This window comes from Chiloscyllium plagiosum, chromosome 42, assembly GCF_004010195.1.
Source record: "Chiloscyllium plagiosum isolate BGI_BamShark_2017 chromosome 42, ASM401019v2, whole genome shotgun sequence".
In the NCBI taxonomy this organism is placed as follows: Eukaryota; Metazoa; Chordata; class Chondrichthyes; order Orectolobiformes; family Hemiscylliidae; genus Chiloscyllium; species Chiloscyllium plagiosum.
In genome coordinates, this window is record NC_057751.1 from 8,685,611 (window position 1) to 8,694,963 (window position 9,353).

General features: G+C 43.0%; 1 long non-coding RNA gene across 1 annotated transcript in view; it reads right to left on the bottom strand.

Moving 5' to 3' along the window:
- LOC122543071 overlaps positions 1-8,977 on the bottom strand; it is a 109,048-nt gene extending 100,071 nt beyond the window's left edge. The window contains exon 1 of the long non-coding RNA XR_006309913.1: positions 8,816-8,977. This is a non-coding gene — a long non-coding RNA (uncharacterized LOC122543071). The remainder of the gene's footprint in view (positions 1-8,815) is intronic.
- Positions 8,978-9,353: the final 376 nt, after the last annotated feature.

The window sequence follows — 9,353 nt, forward strand, 5'->3', positions numbered from 1 at the left end:
CCATAAGTACACAAGTGTGATGAGTGTGTGCAGGGAAAATATGGTACGAGATGGGTGAAGGGTAAGGTTACAGGAGGAGAGGGTGACAGCTAAGTAGAACGAGAGTTGCGGGTACATTAAGGGTGCCAAGGCTCAGACACCAGCTGCACAGGACTTGAAGAGTCAAGTTGGTGTGCCTACGGAGTAAGGAGAATAGCACCATCAGGACAGGATCGGTCAGGGTCAGGTCCTGAGAGGGAAACAGTTAGTTCTGGTCCAGTGACAGATGCAAGGATAATTTCTGGTCAGGTCCCAATGGTAGAATTGAGTTGAGTCACATCATTTGGAGGTAGTAGGGGAGGTATGCAGTATTTATTTGAATCTGGCAAAAGGAGGGCAAGGTGGGTGTGTCAGGTCGAATCTTCCTTTCTGGGCTGAGATGGGATGATGGGGACAATGATGAAGTGGTGTGTGAGAGGTGTAGTGGAAGGTGAGAGAAGCAGGTATGGAAGTCTGTTGAATAATTGCTCAGTCACTTGCCTTGGGTTTACTGTCAAGACCAGTGATCTGACATGCAGTGGTGGGTCCGGGGCTATCGGGCAGGTGACATCGCGCCAGGAGCATTCTGCTTGCACTGAGTAGGAAACCATTGAGTGCATCAGAGAGGAATGCATTTTTGACCATTATTTTGGTCTGTTTTGTGGCTCGTTCTCATCACATATAAGATACTTCAAAACTACATGATACATGTAATTTTGTTTTGGCGAATGCAGTTTTTGCATTGTTTCACCTTGGGCAAGAAATTGAATTGCTTCCTGTTCACTAATGACATAATTTCCTCTTGATTCGGTTTCCAAACTTGTCTTCGCCTCATGCTCTATTCCACTTTCATTTGTGTTAAATCATTGCAGAAGGACTTGGGTGGTGTAGTGGCTATAATGCTCTCTCTGAACCAGAAGGGCCTGGTTCAAGTCACGCCTGCTTCACAGGTATGCCAAAGCATCTTTGACCAGGTTGACTGGAAATATCTCAGTCTTCTGTAACATGTGCCTCATCTGTGCTCTGATTACAATGTCGTCACAAATCTATTCTGCTTTCAATCCTCCCTCAGCACAATAGGTAGACTAGTTCACAAGGTTAGATCACATGGAATACAGAGAGAACTAACCATTTGAATACAGAACTGGCTCAAAGGGAGAAGACAGAGGGTTGGGGGAGAATTGCCTTTCAGACAAAAAGAAAGTGAGGACTGCAGATGCTGGAGATTAGAGGAGAGAGTGTGGTACTGGAAAAACACAGCAGGTCATGCAGCATTCCAAGGAGGAAAATCAACGTTTCGGGCAAAAGCCTTTCATCGGGAATGAGGCTTATAAAGAACTTTCCATGCATACCTCCCGAAACCTTTCCCCTCTCACTTTGGACTTGTGACCCCAAGTATTTGAGTTCCGCACTCTGGGGGGGGAAAAAAGTTCTTGCTATCCACCCTGTCTGTACCTCATGATTTTATAGGTCTCAATCAGGTCCACCCTCAACATCCCACTTTCTAATGAAAACAATTCTGATCTATTTAACCTCTCTTAATAGCTAGCACCCTCCATACCAGGCAACATCCTGGTGAACCTCCTCTGCACCCTCTCCAAAGCACCCACATCCTTTTGATAATGTGGCGACCAGGACTGTACGCAGTATTCCAAATGCAGCTGAACCAAAGACCTACACAACTTTAACATGACCTGCCAATCTTGTACTCAATACCCCGTCCAATTGAGGAAAGCATGCCATATGCCTTCTTCACCACTTTATGGATCTGCATCGTCACCTTCAGGGAACAATGGATCTGAACACCCAGATCTCTCTGTCAATTTTCCCCAAGACTTCTCCATTTACCATTTAGTTCACTCGAGGATTGGATCTTCCAAAATGCATCGCCTCACAACTCCATCTGCCATTTCTCTGCCCATCTCTCCAATCTATTTATATTCTGCTGTATTCTCTGACAGTCCCCTTCACTATCTGCTACTCCACCAATCTTGGTGTCATCAGCAAACTTGCTAATCAGGCAACCGATACGTTCCTCCAAATCATTTACATAAATCACAAACAACAGTGCTCCAGGCACGGATCCCTGTGCAACACCGCTGGCCACAGGTCTCCATTTTGAGAAACTCCCTTCCACTACTACTCTATGTCTCCTGTTGCCCAACCAGTTCTCTATCCATCTAACTAGAACATCCTGGACCCTATTTGACTTCACTTTCTCCACCAGCCTACCATGGGGAACCTTATCAAATGCCTCAATAAAATCCATGTAAATGACATCCAAAGCCCTTCCCCCCAATCAGCTTTGTCACCTCCACAAAGAATTCTATTAGGTTTGTAAGACATGACCTTCCCCGCACAAAACCATGCTGCCCATTTTCTTCCGAATGTAAATAGCTCCTAAGCCTCAGCATATTGAGCAGCTTCCCTCCCACTGACGTCAGGCTCACCAGTCTATAATTACCTGGAGTATCCCTGCTATCCTTCTTAAATAAGGAGAAAACATTAGCAATTCTCCAGCCCTCTGGGACCTCACCCATATTCAAGGATGCTGCAAAACTCTGTTAAAACCCCAGCTCTTTCCTCTCTCGCTTCCCTCAGTAACCTGGGGTAGATCCAATCCAGACCTGGGGACTTGTTTGTCCTTAATGCTTTTTAGAATAGGACCAGGGAAAATTGAACAGTTAGAATGAGAACAGCCACACTACCACCATGGAGAGACTGTCCAAAAAAAAAGCTCTCTCTGAAAGGTACCTCATCAATCAGTGACCTTGGAAACAGAAATCCCAAAGAAGAAAAGACGACCAAGGAAGAGAAGACTTCACGCCTGGCTGATTTTGAAAACTTGAATTTTTGGTAAACCTTAATTGGCGGTTTTATTGGACTGGTATTATAGATGGGAAGGGAAAAGATAGGTGAGAGGAAAGAGTTGTAATTAGTTGCTAGTTAATTATTCTCAGTTATACTTTAAGAAATAAAGTGCTACTTACATTTCAAACAGTTATTGGCCCCTCGAATTTTCACAGATTACTGCACAGGAAAAGTCTTTCCTGTGTTGCTGGTTTAAATTAAACAGGAGGGTTTACACCCTGTTGTAATACCTAGTGAGGTGATCAACAGCCAAAGGAAAGAGGACAGTGTGCAGTTTGGGGTGATGAAGCTCAAGAGATAAAATGGACCCCACTCGTTTTCAACTTCAGATAATTCGATTTGTGGTTTACTGGTCAAGTTATACTTGGGGTGTGATCAAGAGCCAGGCTTCAAAATCAGAGGTGGTGGATCCCCAGCTTTGACTGCTTTCTTGCACATGATTGGGATTTCATATTGACCAGCACAGCAGAGATCTCTTTCGGTACTTGTATAAACATTGTGGATAGATTTCCAAGTACGGTCAATGGCAAATGAAACCCACCATCATCCTATCATTAAAAAGCATTTTCAAGTGATCGCTTTCAATGTACTTACATGTACAGCAAAGAAAGCAGACAGGAGATCTCACGTGCGATCACATGCAATTTTTCTTCCTGTTGCACATAACAGTGATCAACACTTGCCCTCAAACTGTTCAGAATAGGGAAGCAGTGCTGTGGACAAAAACGTCCACCAAAATAGGAATACTGTCAGTCACAACTCTAGTCTTGCTAAAGGTAAAAATTTTCATGGTGAGGAATAATCTTCACTGAAAGTATTAGACATAGGGCCCATTAGTGACAGGTTACTAGAGTACTCCTTTAATGGTAACGACAGTCAGAGATTGACTGTAGCTCCTGTCCAATTGCGGAGTGACATCATTAGATTCAGAATAGAAATAAACAAAGGGGCCTCAAATGAAAATGAATTAATTTTCAATGGATTGGTCGGGGTGCTGGGAAGATAACTGGTCAGAAAAGCTTGGTAAACCTTTGCACAGAACAGTATCTGCACAACAACACAGGGCAGCACAGTGGCTCAGTGGTTAGTACTGCAGCCTCACAGCGCCAAGGACCCAGGTTCGATTCCAGCCTCGGGCGACTGCCTGTGTGGAGTTTGCACATTCTTGCCGCATCTGCGTCAGTTTCCTCGGGGTGCTCTGGTTTCCTCCCACAGTCCAGGGATATGGGAAACAGGTGAATTGGCCATGCTAAATTGGCCATAGTGTTAGGTGCATTAGTCAGAGGGAAATGGGTCTGAGTGGGTTACTTTTCAGAGGGTCAGCATGGACTTGTTGGGCCAAAGAGCCTGTTTGTACAGTGTAGGGAATCTAACCTAATCTAACATGCTTCCCAATCCATCCTCTTCTCCCCTGAGATAGTGTATCTTCGGGGAGAAAGAGAACAGCAGAGCAGAAAACAAGTAGCAGGCCAGCATGAAGGAATGCTATCCCAATTCTCCAAAACTAATTGCATTCCACTCCAAGCGCTCTGTGAGATCCATTTATTTTGGATACAGCCTTGTTGTTCTGTGTTAGTCATGTGAACTTTATATTATAAGCAGGTCTGGAGAAGCCATTTGAATATCTCTTATCAACAGTCGATCTCAGCTGAGGCTCAATGTGTGCCCCTGTTCTTCAAGAGAAGAAACATGCAACAATTTGCTTTTATCGACCTCGCACATATTGCACCTCAGTTTCTATTACACATTGAAAGTAGCATAAAAATTCTTCCATCGTATTACTTGAAAGCATTGATGAGGATTACAGTGGTTAAAAAAATAAATATTTAAACCAGAGAAAGTTAAACATAAAAGATAAAGGACTACAGGGAGAAACCAGATTTTTGGGATTAATTTTTGAAATAATTGTTCATCAATTGGCACAGAACCAATAGGCATGTCTTTCTTCTCAGGGATGAAAAGAAGAGGTGCATATTGTAGTGTATGCCTTTTGATATGCATTTGGAGTGGTATGCAGCTGATCCTGAACTAGACTCACGCCACTTCCTATTCTCAACTATCCTCACCCTAGCTTCTAATCTTCAGATAATTCTTTACCCAAGGATTTAAACAATCCTTGGGTGAGCACACGGATGATGATGGGATAGTGTCAGGGGATGCTCAGATTAGTTCACAGGTTGGCACAACATCAAGGGCTTGTTCTGTGCGGTATTGTTCTATGTTCTTACTGAACCAGTCACCCTCAACATCTAACTCCCTTCGAGTGGCATGCGAATAGGAAAGACTCAATATTGGAACAAACAAGTTTTTCTGTACTTGCAGCAAGACAGAAGGGATACCTGTTACATGGGTTGTCATTGTGATTCTTGGAGCATTTTTTTAAGTGTTGAGTTTTTTTTATAAGTAGACATATCAAGTGAACATTATGTTTACTGATTTCAGCATCTTGAAGATGGTTCATGTAAGCATGTACAGACAACACATCTTGGCTTGAAACTGAGATTTGATTTTGTGTGTTAAATTTAGGTTTTTCCCTGCTGATTAAATCTCTATTGCAAACTTAGGCTAAGAAACAATGTTTTGGAATTATCCTTCTCCACATGCTTCAAGTTGTTTAGAATTAGTTCAGTGAAACTAAAGGAAGCATGCGTAAGTTTGGCTTCGCCATTATTTTAGAGACCAAGATTAAACACCGACTTGTTTCAGCCCTCTGCATGCAAGTTGATCAAGATTGAAGATGTCCTCTGATATATTGATTGTGCTCTTATGCGTTGTGGATGAGCCCAAGCACAACCAAGCAGGAGGTCTGTCAACTATGGATAGCTAGCCAGTTCAACTCCACCTTCTCCGGACTCCATTCACCCAAGTTGAGACCTGCCTCTTTGGGTTATAGTTATAGGGGATTCTGAAATGAATCAAGTCTTAACAGTTTGGAGGTGAGATCATTCCAGTGTATGTCGTCCAACTGGATTGAAGTGTACACTAGTGTTAAAAGACTGCAATATACAGCACTTTCATGAGTGAATACATGCAGTCACAAGCAGTTTCTGAAACTGCACAAGGGAACCCACCTTGGTCACCTCCTCTCTTTCTGTTGGCTATGTTCTTTATACTTGAATTGTTGGAACCACTGCGGTTGGTGGTCAGACAATAGCAGCGCTGAAAACACTGAAGCTACAATCAAGTCTAATCTCTAGTAATACATGTTGAGTATTATTAACATCATACCTGCTGACAGCCAACCGTCCTCTTAAATAGCTGCAATTCTAACCTAGCTGTTTCTCTGTGTGCTATTCACATTATTTCCAGGCACTCTGACCAAATTATCAAGTACCAGAACAGTGAACTAGGTTTAAGTCAGCAGGATGTGAAAATGATGGGGTCCCCTCGCGCCTACTGCCCTTTTGCACTGTGGATCAGGGATGGTATACACTGTGACCATCATACAACTTTCATGCAATAAATCAATGTTTTCAAAACTGATGATTGGGATGTTGATCAAGCAAACTGCCTTGTCTGAGATGATGCTGAGTTTCTTGAGTGGTGTTGCAGTTACAACCACCCAGGTGATGATCTCATCACACTGCTGAACTAGGCCTTGAAAAGGCATTACAGACTTGAGCCTCTCCCTTCAACACCAAAATAAAAATATTTTGGAGACTGCAAATAATAGTTTTGGCTACAATTGTCATTTTTACACAATAGTTAACCTAATAACACATTGTGAAACACACATTCAACTCACATTTGGGCTGAGGGATGCACTAACATGTCAAAATCAATGTTCCCATTTGAAGTCCAACTTAACAGTGAGAACCAGGTTGCAGTATTGAGAACTTCCTCTTGGCAGCAGGGCATCTTGCTGCCCGATGGTCAGCTGAAGTGACATCTGTATCTAATGTTTCGCATGTTTGTGACACCTCACACACGCTCTGAACTTAGCACAAACTCTCATTCCACTTTAGAACATGGTTTGATTGTATCCAATACCTCTGTGCAATGCAGAGTCAAGTGGTTTTCACCAGTTCAAGTGTAGATGTCAAAAACCTATTAACGAATACAATGGGAACTTGCTTAGAGCTTACCAAAGTCTTCAGCATCTGTAGAGTCCCAAATTATCCAGGACACAAAATCAGTTTTTTTAAAAAATTGGCAATCTGAATCATAACCTTCCAAACTTCAGATTGCAAATTGGTCTGAATCTGTGAAGATTAAAAAATTGTTTCCAGAAAGCAGTTCTTAAAAAATCATACAAGACTGAAAGCAGAATTCATGTGCATCATGTCAGAGCAAAGGTCTGATAAGGTAAAAGGCAACTTCAGGCTTTCAAGAAGTCGTGACTGTAGTTTGAGATTCACCTCAAGAATTGAACTGGTTTAACATTCAGAATTTTCTTCAGACTTAAAAGCAACCTTCACCCTCATTGAAACAAAGACAGACAACAAGATCAGAGAACAAAGAACACCTGTCAATTTGATCCCACTGGGACACTTGCAGATCTGCATGGAGGTTCAGTCAGATAATGTTGGAGTTATGTCACCAGGTTATTCGCCCAGTGATGAAAAAGCCATTCCATCACCAGCAACTGGGGGTGTTGGCAGGGGGTGTGGGTGTCCTCTCTCTTTATGTCTCCACAACATGTTATTGCCAAGTCAGACAAGAGGTACCCAGGATCTTGGGAACAGTAACGGAAGGATCACGAAACGAAGAAACATTAATGACAATTTATGACACCAAGTGTGCAAAGCATTCAGGAGAAGGGAGCAAGTGGAGAAGCAAATTTACAAGATGTGACCCCTGGTCAGGCTTCAGGTCTGCCAGTGAAATGAACTTCTTAAATATGTGTAATGAATTTCTGACAGCAGTCTCAATCAAAGAATAGTCAGTTGGATCTGTGCTCCAGACAATATGCACTGCCATTTCTGAACAATTCTAGAATAGTTAAAAAAAATTCATGTATGATATGTTCCTTAATAGCAAAGAAAATGCTGCAGCATTGAATTCTGGACAAATGGTTGAAGTTACATCAGGGTGATGGGGAACAATCACCTTTCTCCTAATTCAGGAGCGTGTGGGAAAAGCACTTAACTGTCAGAAAAACTGTTGCCAGCTTGAAATGAGCTCTTCACTAAGTTTCTCCCTAATTCAGGTACATCTTAAAAAAGCTTGTGGCTTTACTGGGAGGGCAAAAATGAGTGCTTCCCCTGTCCAGTCAAATCTCAATTCCTTCAGCACACCAAACCTGTTTTCTCCTCAGACACTTCAGTGCCACAACTGATTCAGCGGCAAAATGACCAATTATTTTGAGGTAGACTAATTTTACAAACATTTCAGGGCATATACTCAACTACTGTAAATGGCTCTTGGCATTCTCCCTGCTCTTCAGAAAACAGCCATGTAAGAACCAAAATTGAAGGAAAGAAAATGGTCAAATGGTTTCCTCGCCACAACACAAATTCACCGCAAATCCTCGTGTGTCGCGCCCAAAATCCTCAGCGTTTCTTGAACTATGTCGGTATTATAAGAAACCGAAACAGGCTGCTCTCCTGTACCTGGTGGTAAGCGGTCACAATGATACCCCCGAATTTGCCTGCCTTTCCCTGCAGGCGGCACAGCTGACGGTCATGACTGCAGACCAAAACACCTGGAGGGTCGTCAAATCTCAACTCAAATTTCCCCGCTCACATCCTCCTGCATCCAAACAAAATCAGCGTCCCCAAGTCCCTGGGAAATCCACTGTTTTTTCCACCAACAAGAAAAAAATTGAAAGGATGGCGACAAAATGTTTTCATTTTGAAATGGACTTAAAGCTGAAACAATTCAACAAAAGGACTGAATTTCAACTGAAAATTGGGATTTCGCCCCGGCCTGACCAAACAGCCCAACAACTATAAAGCAAAAGCAAAATGACATGTTGTTAACTCACCTCAGCACAACTGAGATTCAAGTGCTGAGTAAAGGAAGCACCCAAAACGAAGGCGTACGAAGATTGTCTGACGTTTCGTGCATAAACGTTTCCCAACAGGGCCAAACGAAAATGCTCCAAACTGGTGGCAACTTCAAAGAAACATCCTTTCCCCACCACTTTGTCCCCCGCTGCAGTGGACGGGCGGGAGGACACATCTGTCGCTGATGACCTGGGCACGAGGATGATTGCACTCCCGCCTTCAAACTGCACTGTCTTCCGATTGGCTTGGAGCACAGCATTGAGGATCTTTGAGATTGATCTCAAATCCAAAGTAGCTGGTGAACATTTTCAAGGAGGTAAAAACAATGACTGCAGATGCTGGAAACCAGATTCTGGATCAGTGGTGCTGGAAGAGCACAGCAGTTCAGGCAGCATCCGAGGAGCATTAAAATCGACGTCTCGGGCAAAAGCCCTTCATCAGGAATAAAGGCAGAGAGCCTGAAGGGTGGAAGCTGAACGCCGCTGTTCAGGGGAGCTTGAAAAAAAAAGCACATTT